Below are 11,310 nucleotides of genomic sequence, written 5' to 3' on the forward strand. Positions count from 1 at the left end.
AATTAGACGATACGACAATTACAACTGTTAAAAAAGTGACATATTTGGGCATAATATTAGACAGAGGTCTTACCTTTGGTCCACATCTCAGGCATGTTTGTGGCAAAGCGAGTAGGACGGCAAACGCAGTCTCTGCCATACTTCCTAATATTCGAGGTCCCAGGGGTTCGAAACGAAGGGTACTGGCTCTCTCGATGCAATCAGTCCTGCTGTATGGTGCACCTATATGGGCAGAAGTAACAAATAAAGTAGTACATAGGAATATCATATTAAGAGCACAAAGAATAATGGCACTCAGAGTAGCATCGGCATACAGGACGGTCTCAACAGACGCCGCTATGGTGATCTCGAGCCTGGTACCCGTACACCTTCTCGCACAAGAACGTAAGAGGATTTATGAAAGGAAACAAAAAGGGGAGGAAATAAACAGGCAAGAGGAGAGAGATAGGACAATCGGTATGTGGCAAGCAGAGTGGGATGCATCAGGGGCAGGCAGGTGGACTTACAAGCTAATCCCAAACATATGCAACTGGGTGAAAAGAAAACACGGCGAAATTACCTTTTATCTAACCCAGATATTAACAGGCCATGGGGTGTTTGCAACATACAGGAAAAGGATCAGTAAACAAGATAACAGCAGATGCGTGTATTGCGAGGAGGAAGAAGATAACCCGAAACACACAATAGTACACTGCAGAAGATGGCAACAACAGCGAGAGGAGCTTATAAGATGGGTAGAAGGTGATTTAGAGTTGGAGAAAGTGATCGAAGCCATGCTGAGAGATGAGAACACTTGGAAAAATATTAATAACATAATAGTGACAATAATGCGGCAAAAGGAAGAAGACGAAGTTAGGAAAGAAAAAGAAGTAGGATGAAAGACAAGGCGCCTGTTGGTGTAAGGTCCAAACGACGGGGACACCACAGTAACGCCAGGAGGAGAGAGGAGTTTTAGTGGGTATACAATCTCTAGAGAGATTGGAGTCCCACACTACCCCCGTACCTGGGGGCGTGCGTAAAGCATTTCTCCTCGTTTATAAAAAAAAAAAAAAAAAAAAAAAAAAAAAAAAAAAAAAAAAAAAAAAGGTCAGGTCAGGTCAGGTCAGGTCAGGTCAGGTCAGGTCAGGTCAGGTCAGGTCAGGTCAGGTCAGGTCAGGTCAGGTCAGGTCAGGTCAGGTCAGGTCAGGTCAGGTCAGGTCAGGTCAGGTCTCATCGGGTACGCGGATGATCTGGCGGTGATTGCGATAGCTAAGAATGAAGAGGACCTGAGAGAAAGGACCGAAGAAGCACTGCGGCTCGTGGGTGCATGGATGGGGGACAACGGTCTCTCACTTGCACCCGAGAAGAGCGAAGCGGTGCTCTTGGTAGGGCGGAGAACGATACGTGGAATGAGTGTGTGCATGGAAGGTAGAGCGATAGAGACCCGGGAAGCGGTGAGGTACCTTGGGGTGGATTTTCAAAGAAACCTCAGGGTGGCCGAGCAAGTGGAACGGGTGGTACGGAAGGCTAAGTTGGTTGTGGGTGCCCTGGGTCGACTGCTACCCAATGTAGGAGGACCCAGGGCGAGCAAAAGGAGAGTGTTGTGCAGTGTCGTTCATGGGATGCTGTTGTATGGGGCGGAGGCATGGATCGATGGGTACCGCATACAGAAGTATCGACAGATGCTTCTGGGTGCCCAGAGAAATATGCTTCTGCGAGTATGTTGTGCGTATCGCACGGTGTCCGGGGAGGCACTGTGCGTGCTGGCTGGGGTCCCTCCGTTGGATCTACTGGCGGAGGAACGTCTTCGCGAATGTAAGAGGAGAAAAGATGAAAGGGAGAGGGAGGCGACTTCGGCCCCCTCAGCGGCGTGCAAGAGGAAAGCGAGAGAGGACCTGATGAGAGTGTGGAGTGAAAGGTGGAGGCAGACGGAGAAGGCCGCCTGGACAAGGCGGCTAATCCCGAACCTCCCTGAATGGATCGACCGGGGGCACGGGGAGGTGAACCACTACACCTCTCAAGTGCTCACCGGTCACGGGAGTTTTGGGGCCTACCTGAAAAGGATAGGCAAGATTGAATGCGCAGCTTGCTTGTATTGCGAGGAAGGAGTGGAAGAAGATGTAGAACATGCTATTTTTGAATGCAAAAGATGGGCTAGAGTGAGAGAAGAATGTGAAGAAAAACTGGGAAAAAGAGTGAATGTGAGCAACATGATAGAGACGATGGTAGAGAACGAGGAGGGATGGAAGGAAATAGATAGGATGTTAGTGAAAATTATGAAAGATAAATGTGAGCAGGAAAGAGAGAGAGAGAGAGAGAAAGAAGAGACATGAGAAGGGAGTGAATAACTAAAAAATAAAAAAAAAAAAAAAAAAGTAAAGAGGAAGTAAAGAGAAACGACAGGAATGCAAGAAAAGGAAAAAAAAAAAATCTCAAAAGAGTAACAAGAACAACAAACAAGAGGAAAAATAAATAGGAATCAAAGAATTTAAAAAAAAAAAAAAATCGGACAGGTGACAACTAAGTAAAAAAGACGAGAAGAGAAGAATGGAAGAAAAAGCAAGAAGAAAGAAGAATGTGACGACCAACCACCCCCCTGAAGTAATGCTAACGCGGTTCCGGGGGGGTTGGAGAACAGCTGGTCGAGGAAGGGGTTTTAGCCGGTAAGAGTCCTGGCACTACCAGGGACGCTCGAAACTAAGTCCCTGGTGCCCATGAGGGTTTCCCCTTTCATAGAAAAAAAAAAAAAAAAAAGGTCAGGTCAGGTCAGGTCAGGTCAGGTCAGGTCAGGTCAGGTCAGGTCAGGTCAGGTCAGGTCAGGTCAGGTCAGGTCAGGTCAGGTCAGGTCAGGTCAGGTCAGGTCAGGTCCCCAGGGGAGAAGCCAAACTCCTACTGGGCGCGTCCCCCGGGTGGCGGATAGGGGAAGCCCTCACCGGCTTTGCCGGCGGGTTGCGGCGAAATAAAATAGCCGCCGCGGACCAAATAGAGCAAGGAGGAGACAACCTCCATGAATAAAAAACACTTACGACGACCCATGCGAAAACCCGGACATGATTTGTTTATAGATAGTCAGAATTGGCCGCTCTTGGTGAAAAGCCCCCTCACCACGACAAGGTGGCGGCTGATCGAGGGGGGACTGTCGCTTCGGCTTGGCAATGGACTTGGACGACGAGCGTTAGGCCACGCCAAAAAGCCAAAGAAAAAATTTTTTATGACGTCGCAATTTAAAACAGTGGTACCCCAGGGGGGTAGGGACGAGGTCCCGGAATCCCCCCTCTGCGGAAAGCAGAGCTGCCCCACGGATTCTGGGGGGGGCAAAACTGCGCAATATTCGAAGCAAGGATCGAACGTGTTGGTGGAGGATGTATTCCAACTGGATTCTCCTCCGAGACTACACAGTCGGTTGAATTTGAACAGCAGCTTTCAGCGATGTAATTCCTGGGATAGCAGTATGCAAAAGAAAAGGAAGTACGTAGAAGACATTTCATTCGAGAAAGAAGTAACTCGGAAAAAGGAAGACTCGATAGCAACAACACTTCGGGACACTATTAAGCAAGTAATAAAACACATTGAACAACTTGAAAAAAGAGTAGCAGAAAACACAAATACCAAAAGAGAAATAAAAGAAATCACAAACTGTCTGAAAAGAGACGCAGATGTCTTAAAGTATGATACGATCAAAGACTGGCTCAAGAAACACAAATATAAGGAGGTGGAATACCCCAAATATGACGTTGATGTACAAACGGAAGGCCTATATAAAGAGGTAGCCGAAGTTGGAACCCAAACAGACATGGATAGCGAAGAAATGAAGACAATAATCCGAGAAAAAATAAACCAAATCATAAAGAAGGAGTCGGAGCCAACAGAAGAGGAGCTGGTAGAACTCCTAGAAGAAACATGGAGCGAAGAAACATTTGAAAATGTGAATCGAAAAGAAGGAAATCCCCTGAAAATCGCGAAAGAGTCAGATCTAGCAATATTTACTACGGGGAATGAGAAGGATGTACAGGAAGGGCTCTACAGACAATGCAACGAACGTTTTCCGGAATTGGTGGAAACAGAGGAAGGCGTTATAAATCACCAAATATATGTAAGAAAAACAGGGAAAGAAAGCAAAATTGAAAGATTGGTATACAAGCTAAAGATAGAGGGAGAAGAGAATACAGCAGTTCTTAAGAAGCTACAAGAACTCCGAGCACAAATGAAAACGTACAAAAGAACAAATTTCGTCCTACCAAAAGTAAGAAACATAGAAACTTTAAGGCTAAGGAAGCTGGCAGAAATCGCTTTCTACAATGCCGATGAGAAGATCATAATATATGAACCAAAGAAGAAAAAGAAAAAAAAATGGACAGGCATAGAAAGAGAAGAAGAAAGTGGAAACAGAAACGTTAAAACAAAGGTTAGAGCGAGAGAGCATAGCACATAGAAAAAAAAAAAAAAAAGGTCAGGTCAGGTCAGGTCAGGTCAGGTCAGGTCAGGTCAGGTCAGGTCAGGTCAGGTCAGGTCAGGTCAGGTCAGGTCCCAGGGGAGAAGCCAAACTCCTACTGGGCGCGTCCCCCGGGTGGCGGATAGGGGAAGCCCTCACCGGCTTTGCCGGCGGGTTACGGTGAAATAAAATAGCCGTCGCGGACCAAATAGAGCAAGGAGGAGACAACCTCCAGGAATAAAAAACGCAGACGAAGACCCCAGCTATGAACACGGACATGATTTCGATTTTTAGTTAGTAAGTATGTGCCGCACTTTGTAAAAAAGCCCCCTCACCACGACAAGGTGGCGGCACATCGAGGGGGGACTAGCGTAACGGACACGGCATGGACACGGACTTGACTTAGCCTCACGACCCGAAGGCGGGTGGTGGAGCGTAGCCACCCGGGCACACACCGTAACCAAGGCCCACATTCAACAACCGCCGTTGAGCGCGGCGGCGGTACGTCTGTGGGGACCCTTGGCCGGGGGGCTTGCCTTAATCGGCCGGCTCGCGAGGAGACAACCTCTATAAAAAAACCGACAGCGAAGTCGTAAAAACCTGCGGGGCATCAGGCGCACCCTGCAGTATAAATGCCTTCCCCCTGGTATGGGCCCACTGCCGGGGGGTGACTGTTTCTGGTCCCAACTCGTGGGAATAAAAATGAGTTATAAAAAACAAACATGTAGAAATTCAGGGAAAACAGAGAGCGGGCTAGCACATAGTAGATTAAATCTGCTAAGTAAACTACAGAGATGTAATTCGGTTTCGGAAGAAAGGCAAAAGAAGAGGAAAGTGATGGACACGTCGTTGGAAGGAGAGAAGGTGGATCCTTACAAAAGAAAAGAAAGCGCGGAAGCGTTCACATTAAGAGAGGCAATGGAGTCCATAGTGAAACTCTCGGAGGAATTAGAAAATAACATTAAGGAGACATATAACCCACCGAATAGACTTAAAGAGATAGCTCTGAAAATTAAAAGAAGCACAAACGTTTTTACAAGGGAGTCCATAGTGGGATGGCTGGAAACACTAAAGTGGGAACCTATAGAGAAGGTAACATACGATGCAGACACCCAAATTAGCCCAACTTCGGCACGGACATTCGAAGCAAATGTAAAGGAAGACGGTGAGGCGGAACAATGCATTCTAAAACGGAAAGTGCAAGAAATGGAGGCACATATTAAAAAACAGAATGAGGAGATCCTACACCTAAAGGCGGAAAACGAAAGAATAAAAACAGAATTAGAAAAGGCGGATAGAAGAGAAGGAAGAGGGCTTTTGAAATCGAGGGTCACAAAACAAGAAATACTAACAGTGGAAAACAGAGAAAATTTTGATCTGATCAAGGATAAAATCTGGGAAGATAAAATCTTTGAAAACGTGGAGATAGTGGTAGGAAATCCACTGAGCGAGAGTATGAGTGAATGCATGATGGTGATAGTAGAACCAGGAGATCCGGACATGAACAGAAGCATACAAAGAATATATAGGGACAGGTATCCAGAGATGGCTGAAATGTGTGACAAGTTCGAAACAATAGAGAACACAATTAAAATAAAAAACAAAAATATAAACGACGTAAAAGAAATAACCAGGAGGATAATCAAAATAAAGGCTACAGACATGCAGGGCGATCTGTGGAATCTGCTTAAAAGGGTTAAGGAATATATAAATGAGGAAAACGTGAGTAATTTAGTGACACACAAAATTACAGAACTAGAAGCTGAAGAGCTGAAAAAGATCATGCAATGTATTTTTATGGGAACAGAAACAAAAATAAAAATGTACGTTCCGGAAAGCATTCAGAGAGAAGTAGAAAAAAGGCAGCCGAAGGATCCGAATTCATATGCGATAGTGGTGGAAAAAAAAGGGGTAGATTATAATACTCTTCTAAAAGAAGTCAAAGCGACGTTGACGACAATAGAAGATAAGAAGGCTATCAAAACTGTAAGAAGTACAAGAGACGGAAAAATGCTCATCATAACGGACAAAGATAAACAAAAGGAACAAAACATAAGAGAAACAATAACAGAAAAAATTAAAGAAGTAAAGGTTAGACAAATATCAGGGACAAAAAGAGACAAGATGACGTTATTTGTAAGAAATCTAGATGCCGCTACGAGCAAAGATGAAGTGAAGCAGGCGATTAGAAGTGAACTGGAAGATAGAGGGGAAACAGAACTGAATGTAGGGGAAGTACGGCCGACACGGAATAATACCCAAACCGTTACGATTACCCTAGACAAGGAAAGTGCGGGGATATTACTAAGAAAAGGGTATATAACGGTAGGGATAGTTAAAGGGAGGATCGAAGAACATATACAAGTCCAAAGATGCTATCGTTGCTGGGGATACGGGCACACAGCGAGCGGATGCAAAGAAAATGCAGATAGAAGAAATAACTGCTACAGGTGCGGGGAAGAAGGGCACCAAGCTGAGGAATGCAAGGAGGAGACAAAATGTCCACTTTGTGAAAGAAAGGGGCATGCAGCTGGCAGTTCTTTATGCAAAGCCTTTAGGGCGGCCCTAAAGGAAGCAAAAGGAAAAGCGACGATCTGGCAAAATCTGGGGCGGAACCTAGGAGAGGAACGCCCAACAACTTAACTTAACAACTAAAAACCAAAACAAAAAACAAAAAAAAAAAAAAACAAAAAAAAAAAAACCCAAAAAAAAGGCACAGTATGAATGGTAGGAAGAGTAAGGAGACGATCGTGTTGCAGGTGAATGTGCAAAGAAAGGGAGTGGCAATGGACGTGATGTGGAAGACGGTGCAAGAGGAAGGAGTGAATGTACTGGTAGTGTCTGAGCCTAACAAAAAGAGAGTGAAAGGGGTGGAATGGATGACGGATGTGAGAGAAGATGTAGCGGTGAAAGTGTGTGGACGACATCAAAAGGGAGAGATGTTTGGGAAGGGTGAAGGTTTTGTGTGGATCAAGTTTAGTGAATGGGTACTGTATGGATGCTATATATCTCCCAATACTGGTATTGAGAGATATAGGAAGTTCCTGGATGATCTAGGTGAAAGTGTGAACAAATGGGAGGGGGAGGTGGTGGTCGCAGGGGACTTCAATGCGAAGTCACCCCTGTGGGGCTCCCCCATAATGAATGATTTGAGAGGTAGTTTGCTCGAGGACTGGATGGCTGAGAGGTGTATGGTATGTCACAATTGCGGAAATGCCCCCACCTTCCTGCGAGGTGCTCAGAAGTCACATATCGACCTGACCCTCAGCACGGAAGGGGTGGCTAGAAGAATGAAAGAGTGGAGAGTGCTAGAACAGGAGAATCTGAGCGATCACCAGGACATAGTATGGGTGCTGGGTACGACAGGAGAGTGTGAGAGAGGTGAGGACAGAATGAAGGAACGGGGATGGAGTGTGGCAGAAGAGAAGATGGAAAGACTGGCTGAGGTGATGAAGGAGAGGGTGAAGACAATGGATAAACGTAAGGATCTGGTGTATGAGACGAAGAGAGTGCTAGAGGAAACGTGTGATAGGGTCTTTAAAAAAAAGGGATGCATGGGGAAAAGAAAAGGAGTGTATTGGTGGACGGAAGAGATTGCGGATAAAAGGAAGGAATGCTTGAGAAAGAGAAGGGAGTGGATGAGGTGCCAGAAAAAAAGAAGAAATACCGAACTGTTAACGGAAAAAGAAAAGGAATACAAACAAAATAAAAAAGAACTGACGGTGCTGATTAAAAGATCAAAGGAAAAGGCGTGGAAGAGAGTATGCGAGGAAGTAGATAGGAATGTGTGGGGAGAAGGATATAAGATTGTAACTAAATGGATGGGAAGAGGAATGAGCGGTATAGCGTGTGGTGAGAATGTAATGGAGGAGGCCCGTAAGCTCTTTCCCGAGCACGGGCCTCTAGAGTGGACGGATCTGGTGGTGGACGGACAGGTGCCAGCCTTCACTCTCGACGAGCTGCAGGAGGCGGCCGGGAAGTTGAGGAAGGGCAAGGCGCCGGGTCCGGACAAAATACCACCAGAGGTGTGTAAGATGTACGCGAAAGAATGTGGAAAAGAATGTTTGGAAGTAATGAATAGATGTCTGGAAAAAGGGCAAGTTCCCAAGGAATGGAAGGTGGCGAGACTGGTGCTGATCGAGAAAGAAAGGAAGGAAGGAGAGAATGCGAAATATAGGCCCATCTGTCTGCTGAATGGGATGGGCAAGCTGTACGAGGGAATGTTGGCCGCGAGACTGAGGAACGACGTTTGGAGGCTCGGTGGTCTGGCGGAGACGCAGTATGGATTTAGGGCGGGACGATCGACGATCGACGCCATGATGGATGCACGCGAGTATGCTAGAGGAGCAAACGTAGGTACATGGGGTACCCGGCGGTTTTGCGTGATGGTGACAGTGGACGTCCGGAATGCCTTCAACACGGTATCGTGGAGGGGGATTCTGGAACGTCTGGTAAGTATGGGGGTGGAGCCGTATCTCGTGAACGTGGTGCGGTCCTACCTGAGCGATAGAGTGGTTCAAACGGGGATGGGTGAATTTGAAATGACTGCCGGGGTTCCACAGGGGTCGGTCTTGGGGCCGCTCCTGTGGAACATATTTTATGACGAGGTTTTAAGAATGGAGGTACCCGATGGGGTAAAGCTCATCGGGTACGCGGATGATTTAGCTGTGATTGTGATAGGTAAGAATGAAGAGGACCTGAGAGAAAGGACCGAAGAAGCACTGCGGCTCGTGGGTGCATGGATGGGGGACAACGGTCTCTCACTTGCACCCGAGAAGAGCGAAGCGGTGCTCTTGGTAGGGCGCAGAACGATACGTGGAATGAGTGTGTGTATGGAAGGTAGAGCGATAGAGACCCGGGAAGCGGTGAGGTACCTTGGGGTGGATTTTCAAAGAAACCTCAGGGTGGCCGAGCAAGTGGAACGGGTGGTACGGAAGGCTAAGTTGGTTGTGGGTGCCCTGGGCCGACTGCTACCCAATGTAGGAGGACCAAGGGCGAGCAAAAGGAGAGTATTAGGTAGTGTCGTTCATGGGATATTGTTGTATGGGGCGGAGGTTTGGATCGATGGATACCGCATACAGAAGTATCGACAGATGCTTCTGGGTGTCCAGAGAAACATGCTTCTGCGAGTGTGTTGTGCGTATCGCACGGTGTCCGGGGAGGCAGTGTGCGTGCTGGCTGGGGTCCCTCCGCTGGATTTGCTGGCGGAAGAGCGTCTCCAGGAATGGAAGAGGAGGAAGAACGAAAGGGTGAGGGAGTCGAACTCGGCTCCCTCAGTGGCATGCAAAGGTGAGGCGAGAAAGGATCTGATGCAAGCGTGGTGCGAAAGGTGGAGGCAGACGGAGAAGGCCGCCTGGACAAGGCGGCTAATCCCGAACCAGTCTCTGGTGCCCATGAGGGTTTCCCCTTTCACAGAAAAAAAAAAAAAAAAAAAAAAGGTCAGGTCAGGTCAGGTCAGGTCAGGTCAGGTCAGGTCAGGTCAGGTCAGGTCAGGTCAGGTCAGGTCAGGTCAGGTCAGGTCAGGTCAGGTCAGGTCAGGTCAGGTCAGGTCAGGTCAGGTCAGGTCAGGTCAGGTCAGGTCAGGTCAGGTCAGGTCAGGTCAGGTCAGGTCAGGTCAGGTCAGGTCAGGTCAGGTCAGGTCAGGTCAGGTCAGGTCAGGTCAGGTCAGGTCAGGTCAGGTCAGGTCAGGTCAGGTCAGGTCAGGTCAGGTCAGGTCAGGTCAGGTCAGGTCAGGTCAGGTCAGGTCAGGTCAGGTCAGGTCAGGTCAGGTCAGGTCAGGTCAGGTCAGGTCAGGTCAGGTCAGGTCAGGTCAGGTCAGGTCAGGTCAGGTCAGGTCAGGTCAGGTCAGGTCAGGTCAGGTCAGGTCAGGTCAGGTCAGGTCAGGTCAGGTCAGGTCAGGTCAGGTCAGGTCAGGTCAGGTCAGGTCAGGTCAGGTCAGGTCAGGTCAGGTCAGGTCAGGTCAGGTCAGGTCAGGTCAGGTCAGGTCAGGTCAGGTCAGGTCAGGTCAGGTCAACCCAGCCTGCGGCGTCGGAGGGTGGATTGAGTAGCCCAATGGCGCCGCAGCCGGTCCCAAGCCCGGATAAATGGGGAGGGGCCTTCCGGCCTGGTCAACCGGCAGGGGGTGGAAGACCACAGGACGACTACGGCAATGAACACTGATGTGCATTCGGTTACAGCTAGTAAGAGTGGGCCGCTCTTGGTGAAAAGCCCCCTCACCACGACAAGGTGGCGGCCCAACGAGGGGGGACTAGCAATTGAACATGGCATTGACACGGACAAGATTGGGTTAAGGACTACAAAACGACTTATTCTTATTTCTCCCACCACTCTTTTCCTTCTTCTTTAACTGTATTCTGTCGGCCTCCCTTGGCTAACTCTTATTCTTTTCTGGCCCCGAAGCTATTAGGTTTCCGAGGGCGAAGGGCTTTTCCTTTCGTGCTATTCCATGATAGATCTACGATGACGACCCGGCGAGGACACGGCAACTGAAAAAAAAAAAAAAATGTACATGATGGACGAAGAAATAAAGAGCGAGTTTACGGAGCAGGGGGCGGATCCCCCAGTTCCGGTCGGAGGCGTGGGTGGTAGCGCAGGCCCCCCCCGACCGTTAGCCGGCGACTGCGAAGTTCTTGCGGTGGACGACCAGGCCGGAGAACTGGATAAAACGACTGGCGAGCGGAAGGCGAAAACATCAAAAGTTGATGACACGGAGACAGATAAGTATGGAGAGAAATGCGAGAAACAAGAAGGCGATATATTCGAAGACTCGGACGAATCCGACAGAGAACTACAAACTGAAGACAAACATAAACATAGTACCCCTGAGGAAGTGCCGAATCAAAGAAATAGAAGTTTTTCAACTTCCGATATACCGGCGATAGTCTTTGACCTCACCGCAG

Source organism: Zophobas morio, unplaced genomic scaffold (genome assembly GCF_036711695.1).
Source record: "Zophobas morio isolate AGI-343-1 ecotype UQ-CSIRO unplaced genomic scaffold, CSIRO_AGI_Zmor_V1 ptg000561l, whole genome shotgun sequence".
Lineage (NCBI taxonomy): Eukaryota > Metazoa > Arthropoda > Insecta > Coleoptera > Tenebrionidae > Zophobas > Zophobas morio.